Below are 13,420 nucleotides of genomic sequence, written 5' to 3'. Positions count from 1 at the left end.
CTATGTAATTAGGGCTCTGTATTCATTTTCTTTAACCCTCAAACAATCCCACAACTCGAATATAATAATTGCTGTTGCAAATTCAGACAAGTGTAGTGGTTGGCTACAAGTAGGTGGTAAAAGTAAGAGCTGTGCTCAAGCTTGCTGAATTCCAAGTCACTGCCTTTTCCACTATGCCATGGCACACCCCATTAGTTGTTGCCAAATTTTTGTTGCCTTGAATAATACTAGAATATCTTTGTGTTGACAGTTTTTCTCTACTTTGGATTGATTTCTTAGAAGTAAAATTACTAGGTCACATGAATATTGTTGTGCCTCCATATGTATTGTCAAGTGGATTTCCAAAAGGTTGCCTGTCATTTGTGGTGTTCTCAACAATGAGTAAGGTTACATCAATACACCCCCACCAACACTGAGCACTTTTTTTTCCTAATTTAGTATTAAATTTTTCTTAATTTTCTTTTCTTTTTTTTTCTTTCTTAAGACATGGTCTCAATATGTCACCCAGGCTGGAGCTCAATGGTGCGATCACGGCTTACTACAGCCTCCCTGGTGGTTAGGTGGTCCTCATGCCTCTGCCTCCCAAGTAGCTGGGACTACAGTGTGTTCTCCCAGGCCCAGTCAATTTTTGTATTTTTTGTAGAGATGGGGTTTCGCCATGTTTCCCAGGCTGATTTTGAACTCCTGAGCTCAAGAAATCCACCTGCCTCGGCCTCCTAAACTGCTAGGAGTGAGCCACCAAACTTGGCCAAAATTGTCTTAGTTTTCTGACAGACATTTTTGATGTAACTGAGTAAGGAAAAAGGACAAGTTCCATAATGTGATGATGCTTTACTTTTTAGTTTAAAATGATTTTAGGATGATAGTATATCAAAATGCCTAATCAGTCACCATTCCCATTTCTTCCTTGCCATCAGAACCTTGAAGTTCTTCAAGAATCCACATTCCTCTATAAGACCTCTGGAAAGGCTAGGCCCCTCTCATCCCCATGCAGGTAGATTTTAATTAGTTTAAACCAGTCACGGAAATTATATTCCCTTGCTAGTGATGGACTTAGGAAATGACATATGACCCTCTGCTGGCCAGTTAGCAGGGGGTGATTCCTGGGAATGACTTCTTTGCTTTTATGCAAGGATGAGAGAGTCACTATTTTCTGCCTCTGGACATTGGCTGATGTGAGGATGGGATGCCTGGAACTGCTGTAGCCATTTTGAAACCTGGAGGGAGCTAAGTGACAACTGAGGTTGGCAGAGCAGAAAGGTGGAAAGAACATAGGTCCTAGATGTCATGGAGCCACTTAGCTGACCATCACCAGCATGCCTCTTCTTCCAGACCTCCTGATTTCTTTGATAACAAACCTCTTATTATTTAAGCTTAATGAGTCTCAATTTTTGATTTGTTATTTGTCCCTTGCAGCAGATTGTATCCTACTTGATACAAGGAGTCATGACTTGGAGACCTTCAATTTATTGGACTATAGTATCTCAAGTGTCAGTGTTGATCCTATTATGAAGACGGTTGTGGACACTGACAGAGTGCATAAGAAAGCCAACAGGGCAATAAAATGAGAGACAGTATGTGGTGAGTTTATCCCTTTGGGAAATTGTCACTTGTAAAGACAGCATGGAAGTCACCCACCTGGCGAACCTAAGACCTTGAAAAGACCAGGCCTGATTTCCTGCTTTAAATCATGTGGATCTCTGACATCCACCCAAAGTATCAGATCTGTAGTCCCTGGGAGAGGAATACACAAATGTGATCATCAGTTGCATGGTGAATGAGAAGAAAGCAGGAAATTGTGTTCACATACAGTCAGATGGTTCGGAGGTTCAGGTGTCCACACTGGAGCTTACTGTCAGCTTAGAAAAGGCATTTCCTTTCTTGGGGCTTTAGTTTCCTCAATTGTGAATTGAGGAGGCTCCACCAAGTGATCCTTGGGATTCATTTTAGCTTCAAAGTCAAACAGTTGGTTCTACCAATTTGGAAAGGGATAAAGTAGATGATCATGCAGCATTGACCGGCATGCATTACCCTTATTCTTGCTATAGTTATCAATAATACTAAAAAAAGGTGAGGTGTGGTAGCAATGACTAGGAGCTCTGAATCATACAAACCTGAGTCTGAATACCACTTACTAGAGATGTGATGTTGGGTAACCTCTCTAAAGCTTGATTTCCTCTCCTGTCATATGAATATAATATAATAACGACCCCCTTTAAGGGGCTGTCATGAGGATTAAATGAACTAATACATGTAAAAAGCTTAACCCACAGCAGGCACTCAATACATTCCTGGCTATTGTTGTTAATAGTAGCAACAATAACCAGCATTTATATGTCACATTACAGTTCATGAAGCCAGGATTAGTACTGGGATTTTCTAGCTTTCAGTTTTATGTTCTCTCTAACACAGCACATAGTCTTCCAAGATAAAGTTAAGTAACAGACTCCTAAAAGAGAGAGAAAATGAGAACAAAATATACACAAAGAGAGCTGTGTTGTAGCAAACATGCATGATACTAATAATACTATAATAGATAAACTATAATTACACCATACCTTATGCCATAAAGCTGCCTATATTTGCCACTCTGCTATCTTATTTGATTCCAACCCTGTAGAACAAGTAAGGAGGTAGCCGCTTTCTTTTTTTTTTTTTTTTTTTTTTTGAGACGGAGTCTCGCTCTGTTGCCCAGGCTGGAATGCAGTGGCACAATCTCAGCTCATGGCAACCTCCACCTCCCGGGTTCAAACAATACTCCTGCCTCAGCCTTCCAAGTAGCTGGGATTACAGGCACGCACCACCACGCCTGGCTAATTTTTGTGTTTTTAGTAGAGACGGGGTTTCACATGTTGGTCAGGCTGGTCTCAAACTCCTGACCTCGTGATCTGCCCGTCTCGGCTTCCCAAAGTGCTGGGATTACAGGCATGAGCCGCAGTGCCCGGCTACAACTTTCCATTCTTCAGTGAGATTGGCTCTGCCGAAACCAGCATAGCAATATTTTCTTTTTCCTTTTTTTTTTTTTTTTTAAGATGCAGTCTTGCCTGTCGCCCAGGCTGGAGTGCAGTGGTGCGATCTCAGCTCACTGCAAGCTCCGCCTCCCGGGTTCACGCCATTCTCCTGCCTCAGCCTCCCAAGTAGCTGGGACTACAGGCGCCTACCACCACGCCCGGCTAATTTTTTGTATTTTAAGTAGAGACGGGGTTTCACCATGTTAGCCAGGATAGTCTCGATCTCCTGACCTCGTGATCCGCCCGCTTCGGCCTCCCAAAGTGCTAGGATTACAGACGTGAGCCACCGCGCCCGCCCAATATTTTCTTCCTCTCTGTGAAATGGTGATAATAAGCCTTGAGGGAACAAGGGCACATTCTGCAGTTGGGACGGCCCTGGGGCAGAGTCAGCTCACTTACACCAAGAAGAGGAGCAAAGCAGAAAATCTGTACTGAAAACACAGTGCTCTCATGAATTCAAAGTCAGCTTTCAAATGTGCACCATTCTCAGGGGAGGAAAAAAATGCAAAAGAAAAATCTAAAAATAGAAAAGAACATCATTAAAAGTTCAGCAGTATATTCAGTGTTAAAGCATAACAAAACAAGAAAGGAGGGAACAAACAGAAGGTGAAGACTATAGAGCTAGGAGCAGAACAGCTGTAGTCTCTAAGGACTCTCCAGAACAGACTACTGCTTAAAGAATTTCCAATTTCTTTAGAAAAAAAATGTTCTGTCTGGTGAATAGACAATCACAGTCAAATTGTCTCAATTGAGTTTGGGTTTTTGTTTGCTTATTTGTATAGAACAATGACCAAATATATCATATTAATATATTCGGGCTACAATTCAGATAAAGACAATGGTGAGAAAGGTAGTGAAAGGTGCCTTTCACTTCACTTGCAGTTGTTATGAGAAGGTCATATTAACCTTTAAGAAGGATAAGAATGAGAAGCCTTAAGAGACAAAGACATGAAAAAGGAACGCTGTGAGAGCCAAAGCTTGGTAGATTCTCCCCTTTCTCTCTCTCAAAACTCTTAAATGCACTATATATAAAAGGGCATACACAAAGGAGTTTTATGGACTAGGGTATAGTGTAAAGATGGTATATATGATTATAGTCTTATGCATGCTTGCCACAACGCAGCTCTCGTTTTGTATATTTTCTTCTTTCTCTTTTAGGATGCTGATACAAAACATTATCTTGGAAGACTGTGCTGTGTTAGAAAGATTGAAGATTAAGATTGAAATTAGGGTTGCTAAGAGAAACAAAGTTGAAGTTCTCAAATCAGAAACCCTTACAACTCAAAGGAATCTGAAAACCAAGACAACAAATTATGCTCTCAAAAGTCATAAATATAAAAGAAAAAATCACTAGACATCCCTACTTGGAATTAAATGGGGATATCTAATGACCAGAAATCTCAAAAATCTCCCTTGAGTAACATCTGAAAGTTCCAGAGTCCCAGAGGGATACAAATCATGTCCAAAGAAGAAGGGCTGAGGGATTCAGAGTTATATGGCATTAATAACCGCAAGTAAGCACCTTGACAGTGTGTGTACAAAATAAACAAGATAAGCGATGTTTAACTGGTAGGAAATTTGAATATCTAGTATTAGAGAAAAAAGACATCACCTTTACCAAGAAGAGAAAATTAAGTATAGTTTAGGTGAACAGAAGAACCAATTCTCTTAAAATAAAATCGACATACATTTTCAACTTAAAAAATCTTTTCATGCCAAGTTTGATGTAAGTGATCACTGGATGACTGGCCAGAGGGTAAATACATTAAGACTGAAAAAAAGAAAAATAAGCAAAAGTTAATAGAAAGTCCTGGACTTCTAAAGGGGCCATGTTCCAAATTTGTTCAGAAGTCAGTTGTTCTACACCACAAACTTGATTGAGCATAGGGAGTGTTGTAATGGTAGTTAGGTTCTACTTACACACAGCACCGAGTCTGTCTGCACAATACACTGGCTGAGATCTAAAAAGATCAAAATCAGAAATGGGGATGGGATGGAGATTTAGGCCAGAATGAAAGCAAATACTTGTGCTGATCCAGGATACAAGAGTAGGAGTGTTGTCAGAATTAGTGACTAAGTTTAAGGGTCCCAACATGAAATAAGAGCTGCCAAGCAGAGGCAATGTGAGGCTATGAATGACGAGTTCAGAGGATTTTCTGAATTCTGGAAAAATAAGGTCTTAATCCCAAGGATCATGAATATTCCTCTGAGAAATGCTACTGTCAGATTTCAAGATACTGTTGAGCTTCTAACAAAGTACTCCTAACCACTACTGGAGAATGTGTTTAAATGAGAAAAATGCATCCCAAGCTCCAGCTGGCAGTACCAAATCAGAAGCTGCAAACTATCACAACTGGCACATGGGATGGAACATGGAAGGACTTTGGAAATATTTGGGTCAAATTTCCTCATATTAAACAAGACAAAACAGGTGGGGATGCATAGAGGTATGTGATCTACCCCAGGTCACACAGCTAGGGACTGGAATGCAGAGCTAGAAGAGAGGCTGGTGAAGCCAGTTGGTTGGGAGGAGGCCCTCTCCAGCCCCCCACAGGTAGAATCACTGGCCTGTGTCCTGCACCTTGACAGATAGTTATCATAGCACTTACCAACTAGAGCCAAGCAAACCTCTCCCCAACCTTCCTCAACCCCCTTCAACATAAAGACCATATTTAATTTTTCCCTTTAACTCCAGTTCTTAACATAGAAGGCTTAATATTAAGCCTCATAGTTGGGATCTGTTAAATCAAGTTTAGCCTAAAGCTGCCTCCTTGCATATTTTAAGTGTGGCCTAAAGGTTTTTCTGTACATCATAAACTATAGCAAGTGGAGGTATAAACAGACCATAGCCTACGCTTGTGCCAATCTCCAAGTTTTGGCCAATCAAATGTAGCCAGCTGTTTGAACCGTGTTCAAACAAGGCAAATGCCAACCTGTAACCAATCCTGCCGTTTCTGTACCTCACTTCTGTTTTCTGTACGTCACTTTCCTTTTCCTGTCCATAAATCTTTTTCTACCACGTGGCTGCACTGGAGTCTCTGAGCCTTCTCTGGCCCGAAAGGCTGCTCAATTAGTGAGTCGTTCATTGCTCAGTGAAACTTCTTTAAATTTAATTCAGCTGAAGTTTTTCTTTTATCAGATCTGTTAAGTGTTTATGAAATGAACTAATGAACACCAAAAATGTAGATGGGCAGATATATACACATGGAAGGAAGGACTCCAGGGTGTCCAGGAGTCTAGCTCACAGAAGGTCTGAGCTGTGGTGGTCAGACCACTTATGGTCCCCGAGTACATGCTGACAAAATACAGTTCACCTGGGAAAGGCTAACCAGGTTGGTGAAGGTTGTGGAAGCTTATAGATATACAGAGGAGTTATGGAGGGAACTAGAGGTATGCAGCCTAAAAAAGAGAAGTCTCAGGGAGTGGCTTTCAAAGTGCATTGAAAATTTCACAGGGATGCCCAAGGGGCTGCCAAGATACAGGGAGCAGAGAGGGAGTGGGTGGGACAACAGGTCCCTAACCCAGGTAGAGAGGGAGCAGCTCTGCTTTTCTCTGCTTTACATTTGGACTGTAGCATAAGATTCACATCAAAGAGTGGTGAGCAGTGGGGAGAGAGGGCTTCCCTTGCTTATAAAGTTTGAAAAATCACTGCCCAGAATACTGCGATAAGAGCCTTAAATAATCGGAAGGCTGCTGTTTGAAAGATTTAGACTTGCTGTTCATGGCCCTAGTGGTCAGAACTAATAACCCAAGGCAGGTCTCAGGTCACACAAGGAGAAGAACAACCAGGGATCAGCCCTGATTGTAAGGACCTGCCTGATTCCCGCCTGCCCTCTGTAGTCCAGGTGGCACAGCTGGGGCCACTCAGGCCTATGGGCCTGGTTAGTATGTCTCCAAGTTCTGCCCAACTCCAGATTCTGAGAAGGGACTGAGAAGCCCCAAAGTCAGGGGCGCAGAATCCTGACTCCATTCTGACCGGAGGTGAGGTTGTCCCATTCATTCCTCAGAAACCAAGCCCCCAAACTGCATCCCATTGTCAGCATTGTCCCCACGCTTCCACGCTTTACAAACTTCTCCATATTGCAACCAGTTCTCAGAAGACAGAGGTTTCATTTTGGCACTTTAATCCTCACTGTCAAGTCCCTTTCGCCATAGCCCACCAGCTGTCTTGGTCTTCTCCATAATGGGTGTGACATGAAGACCCCAGGATGGCACTCCCGTACCTTCTGACACCCTGCAGCCTCTAGTGCCAGGTCTCCTTGGCCTCCCTTTCCCTGCCCCAGGCCTGGACCCCTGCCCAGGAACTGCTGCCTAGCTCTTCTCTTCTGATACTTCACACGCTTGCCAAGACTTCCTCTGGGTGCCTATGACTGGATGTCTAATGAGTGGTCAGCCTCACTGAGAGACTGACTATTATTGTATGTCTTTCTCCTCTTCTCAGAATGTCAGCTCCCAGGGGAGAGCTGTTTTGTTCACAGGTATAGCCCAAGTGCCTAAAACAGTGCCTGGTACAGAGTAGGTACTTAAGAGAGGTTGTTGGTTTTGTTCAGTTCCTTGGTGCCAGTCCTTCCTGATTTGGCCTTTTATGCCATGGACCAAACTCTACAGCTAACATTACCTCATTACATATCTCCTTTACACATCCCCAGCTTGGCGGGGTGTGGTGGCCCACGCCTGTCATCCCAGCACTTTGGGCAGTTGAAGGGGGTGGATCACCTGAGGTCAGGAGTTCAAGACCAGCCTGGCCAACATGGTGAAACGCTGTCTCTACTAAAAATATGAAAATTAGCTGGGCATGGGTGTGTGCCTGTAATCCCAGCTACTCGGGAGGCTGAGGCAGGAGAATTGCTTGAACCCGGGAGGCGGAGGTTGCAGTGAGCTGAGATGGTGCCATTGCACTCCAGCCTGGGTGACAGAGCAAGACTCTGTCTCAGAAAAAAAAATTAATAATAATAATAATTAAAATAATAAGTAATAAATCCCTAGCTCTCTGGGGACAGAAAATGGATATCCATTCTTGCTTGGAGTATCAGCAAAGTAGCAGGGGTGGAGGAAAGGGACTACACTTGAGACTTTCCGAGCCTCTTTACTATTTATCAGGGACAGATTCCATGTGGAGATGTTTTAATTCAGAAAGAAAAGCAACTCCCTAGGTCCATTATTCATGCCCTAGATTGACTTCAATAGCCATCAACCTCCCATCCGCCACACCCTAGTAATGAGATGGCTCTTGGGCAGCCACATTTCTCAACCCATCACTCAGTCCTGGCCTCTGCTGACTGGACTCAGAGAGGAATGTGATCTAAGGACAGCCCACTGAGAGTCTGGCCAGCAATCCGTGCTGTGACTTAGCATGGTAGATTGAGCGCGGCCAGTCACGTTCATCCTCAAGAACAGAACTAAGACAGAAAGAACAGAGTAGATAACAGTGACCTGAGGCTGAAGGAAAGTTCTGGGGTAGAGTAGAGACCATGAGGTACCATTTTCAGGGAAAAATTATGAGGGAGCAGGAACTGAAAAGAAACAGAGACCAGGAATAAATTATCGAACACAGAGAAGACGGAAAAAATGAGCCAACTGGAAGAGAGAAACAGACACATCAAGAGGAGCTTGGCGGGGCCAAGAGCTGCCAGATCTGCAGTGGTTGAAAGAGCTTCCCCGTGTCCTGCTCTTCCTAGCAGGTGGGTTTCTAAGCACATGTCGCCTTCAGGTAAACACCTCATTGTTTGAGGTTCATTGTTAATTCTTGCCACCAAAGCAGCCTAATTAAACAGATTCTAATTAGGGGGAAGCATTAGTTTCCTGTTGTGGAAGTTATAAATTCTCATAAACTTTATGACTTAAAACAACACAAATTTATGATCTTACAGTGCCGGAGGTCAGAATTCTGAAATGGGTCTCACTGGGCTATTTCAAGATGACAGAGGTGCCACCTTCCTTTTGGAAGCTCTAGGAAATAATTTGGGTGGTTTTGGGTTTTGGGGGGCTTTTCGTTTGTCTTTTTTAATTTCTAGGGGGTGCTGTGTTTCTTGGTTCAAAGACCCCAGACCCCACTTGCATTCTCCATCTCTGCCTCCATCATTCCTTCTCCTTCTCCAACTCTCCTGCCTCCCTCTCTCCCTTATAAGGAATCTCATGATTACTTTGAGCCCACCCAGCTAATCCAGCACAATCTCCTCATCTCCAGGTCCTTAACCTACATCACATTTGCAAAGTCCCTTTTGCCACATAAGGTGATGTATTCACAGGTTCTGGGGATTAGCACATGGGCACCTGAGGGAGCCAATATTCTGACTACCACAGGGAACATGGGATAATCCCCCAACAACAGCAAAGTACTGAGCCTTCACAGACGTCCACCAAACGATATATCAGCTAGAACTGCTGCTCACATTTTAAATGCTTGAAAATGGGAAGGAATCATGATGACAGACAGGCCTCTAATAAGCCTCTGATCAACAGGAGAGCCTTCTCCATATTTTCAATGCTGGTTTCCAGACGTTACGTGAACACAGGGGTTCCTAGGAGTATGGGCTTCATTTGAAATGCAAGGTGAGAAGCTCACCCAATTAGAACAAAGTTTCACTAGCATTGCAATGAATAAGCAAGCAGTCTAGGGAGAGTGAGGCTGACCAGAACTGTGGCGGAGATTGGTATAGACTCACCTTTGATTGCGGTCCTTCCTCATTGCAGAGATTCATTTAGCTGTGTTTTACTCAGAAGATCCTGTTGACAGCTGGGGATGGATGCACACGACTGTGTGATTACAGAGCTCTAAGAAATGACACGATGGGAAGAGAGGAGTGTAAACCATAAGGAAGTGATGCCTGGTGACAGCGTTGACAGTACAGAGCTGTAGCATCATGCCTGTGCACGCCAAGGAAAGAAACCAGAAGGAAGGTTACCTCGTTTCTTCTAGCTGTTTCCTTTCAAGCCCTTGCTCAGGATTTTATCTGTTTTGGAGGGAAACTCAGGTGCTGTCTTTAGTGTTTAGCTGGAAAGAAGCCTTAGAGGTCTGGGGTTTCGTGAAACCAGGAGTTGATTTAAGAAGCAGAAATGCTTTTTAAAAATCCTTTGTTGGATCAGTTTTTTAAAAAACTACATAGATCCTGTTACAGACTAAATGTCTGTGTGCTCTCAAAATTCATATATTGAAACCATACCCCACAATGGGATGGTATAAGGAGGTGGGTCTTTGGGAGGTAATTAGGATGAGATGAGGCCATAAGGGTAGAGCCCTCATGAATGGGATTAGTGTTCTTATATGAGTCAAGTGAGAGCTTTCTTCCTGTCTCTGATCTCTACCACACGAGGATATGAGAAGGCAGCAGATGGCAACACAGAAGAGAGTTCTCACCAGAACTTGACCATGTTGGTACCCCGATCTCAGACTTTCAGCCTCCAGAAGTGTGAGAAATAAGTTTCTGTCATTTATAATCCACCCAGTATATAGCACTTTGTTATCGCAGCCCAAACTAAGAAATTTGTTTAGCTGTGTTTCACCAAATACATCGCATAGCATCCATGCAGAGCATCTTCAGAAGTCAGGAATTTGTTATTCAATGGCATGCCTGGGTTCTAGATACCCCAAACAGATTATGCTGCAAGGATTCCAGACAGCTTTGTAAAGAAAATTAAATCAGCGTCATTCAAACATGTTTATTCTTTCTCATTTGATACTGAGTAATGTTTTACACATGGCCAAAGGGCTCTAAGGGTTTCCTGCAACACTTTGAATCTCAAAAGAATCCACATTTGGCTAAATGCAGATCACTTAAAGATCCAGAATTTTTTTTTTTCTATGTTTTGAGACAGAGTGATGGAGTCTTGCTCTGTTGCCCAGGCTGGAGTACAGTGGCACAATTTTGGCTCACTGCAACCTCCACCTCCTGGGTTCAAGCAATTATCCTGCCTCAGCCTCCAAAGTAGCTGGCATTACAGGTGCCCACCACCATGCCTGGCAAATTTTTGTATTTTTTAGTAGAGATGGGGTTTTGCTATGTTGGCCAGGCTGGTCTTGAACTCCTGACCTCAGGTGATCCACCAGCCTCAGCCTCCCAAAGTGCTGGGATTACAGCCATGAGCCACCCTGCCCAGCCAAGTTCCAGAATATTTACACTGAATTTTGAGGTCAGAGTTCATTGAACTTTCTATTTGGGCATTTTTAAGTTACTGGGACCTAAATGCTATTATGGAACCAATTAAACCTAGAGAAATAACTTACATGTTAAAGTTCATTTACTGAACCACCAATAATCTACCAAATGCAAAGTCTGTATGTGGAAGGCAGGCTATGCACAATTTTGTTCCGTTTTCAGTTTCTTTATGAGCTCTCAGCTGCCCTGGTGTTTCTCAGGTGAGTCTTCTGTTTTCCTATTGTGATTAGTTCTGATCATGGAAGAACAAGAAAGCATGTTGTATAATAAATGGCATCAGTAAGAAAAGGGGAAAAAAGTTAAAAGAAAATACTTCTTACCATTAAAATGACCTAAGGCAATTCGGAGTATAAAGGACAGCTTGTATGACCTGTCAGGGTCAAGAGCTGAGCTAAATTTATCCCAGCGCATGGCTTCCATGGACTTGTGAGAAACGAAGTCAAAGTGGGGCAAGCAGCTCTCTGCTCCAAGATGGATTTACTCTGACAAGGGAACCATACTAAAGAGGAGTGAATACATATAGTACAACCCTAAATAGAAGCATAGTGGAATGATGAGTCTGTTATGGGCAACCAGATAGAAATATCCATGCTAAGGAGCAGAGAGGCTTAGAAAGCCTGGAAGAAGAGATACTTGCGCTCTTTGATCTGATGCCAAATGTCGTATCCTCAGCAAAAAGCCAGAGGCAGAACCCTTATGGGCCCAAAGGGAAAATAATGAAGTGGCCTCTAGAAAACCAAAGCAGTACTATTTTGAGGCCAGAAGTATCCTAAATACCATGGTAACATTAAATAAAGATTATAGAGAAGGAAAAGGAAATTATTTTCCTACGGGTTATGGTAGACAGAAAAATACCTGCACAAAGATTTCTGCATTCTCATGCACAGAATCTATGATCGTGTTAGGTTAGGTTACATGGCAAAGGAGAGGTAAAGATGCAGATGAAATTAAGATTGCTAATCAGATGACCTTGAGATGGGGAGGCTGTCCTTATTATCAGGGTGGGCCCGAGGTAATCACAAAGGTCTTTAAAAGTGCAAGAGGGAGCCAAGCATGCTGGCATGTAACTGCAGTCTCAGCTACTCAGGAGGCTGAGGTAGGAGGATTACTTGAGCCCAGGAGTTCGAGGCTGCAGTGGGCCATGATTGTGCCACTGCATTCCAGCCTGGGCAACACAGCAAGACCCCATCTCTTAAAAAATAAGTGCAAGAGGGAAGCAGAAGAGAAGGTCAGAGTGATGTGATATAATAAGTAACATGGTTGGCTTTGAAGACAGAGGGAGTGGACAGCCTCTAGCAGCTGGAAATGGAAAGGAAACAGGTTCTCTCCTTGAGTCTCCAGAAGGAACACAGCCCAGTGGATAACTTGATGTTAGCCCACTGAGGGCCATATTAAATGCATTGCTACCCTTCCAAATTGTAAGATGATAAATTTGTGCTGTTTGATGCCACGAAGGTTACATAATTTGTTTTAGTAGCAATGGGAAACTGACACACCCAGCAAGTGAGGAGAGGAGTATTATGGATATCTGAATTGGTCTTGATGAGCACTGGATGTATGTATAATGCTCCCCTCAGAAAAATGCAGAGTCTTTGAGGAATTCTAAGCAGTTTTTAGAAGAAAATGTTTTCAGACTCATTGATTTTAACTCCTCTGCTATACAGAGGGAGTACTCTAATGCAGCTGGGGAATAGACCTTCTGACCTCCAGTGAGGCACAAACATCTCTGCTAAGTATTGTGTATTAGCAATCAAGAGACTTCCCTGACACACAAGCCACTGCTCAGGGAAAGATCTGAGATGTGCTACTACTTTGGTTTTTGTTTGTTTTACTTTAGAGACAAGCTCTTGCTCTGTCGCCCAGGCTGGAGTGCTGTGGTACAATCATGGCTCACTGCAGCATCGACCTCCTGGGCTCAGGCGATTCTCTTGCCTCAGCCTTCCAAGTAGCTGGGACCAGAGGCACAAGCTACCGTGTCTGGCTCCGTATTTTGTTTTAAAACTAGAATTTCATATGTGAAAGTCATAGTGTAGCAGATACTATTGGTAGGCAGTCAAAGGTCATTCCCTGCTTTTCTTTGCTAAGAGAGGGGTATCTACACTTTTCCGTGAGACTCAGGGTGACTGATGTAAGCCAGTCACCCCAGTCATGGGTAGCCTTTGCCTGTGACTGGTGTTGCCATGGGCATGAGATACAGTTCTAACCAATGAGCTGTGAAGGGAAGTCGGCTTGAGGGATTCTGGGATAAGTTTC

The sequence above is a fragment of the Pan troglodytes genome, chromosome 5 (genome assembly GCF_028858775.2).
Source record: "Pan troglodytes isolate AG18354 chromosome 5, NHGRI_mPanTro3-v2.0_pri, whole genome shotgun sequence".
NCBI classification, from domain to species: Eukaryota; Metazoa; Chordata; class Mammalia; order Primates; family Hominidae; genus Pan; species Pan troglodytes.
The sequence above is the reverse complement of the archived record's forward strand: the minus strand, read 5'-3'. Positions refer to the sequence as shown.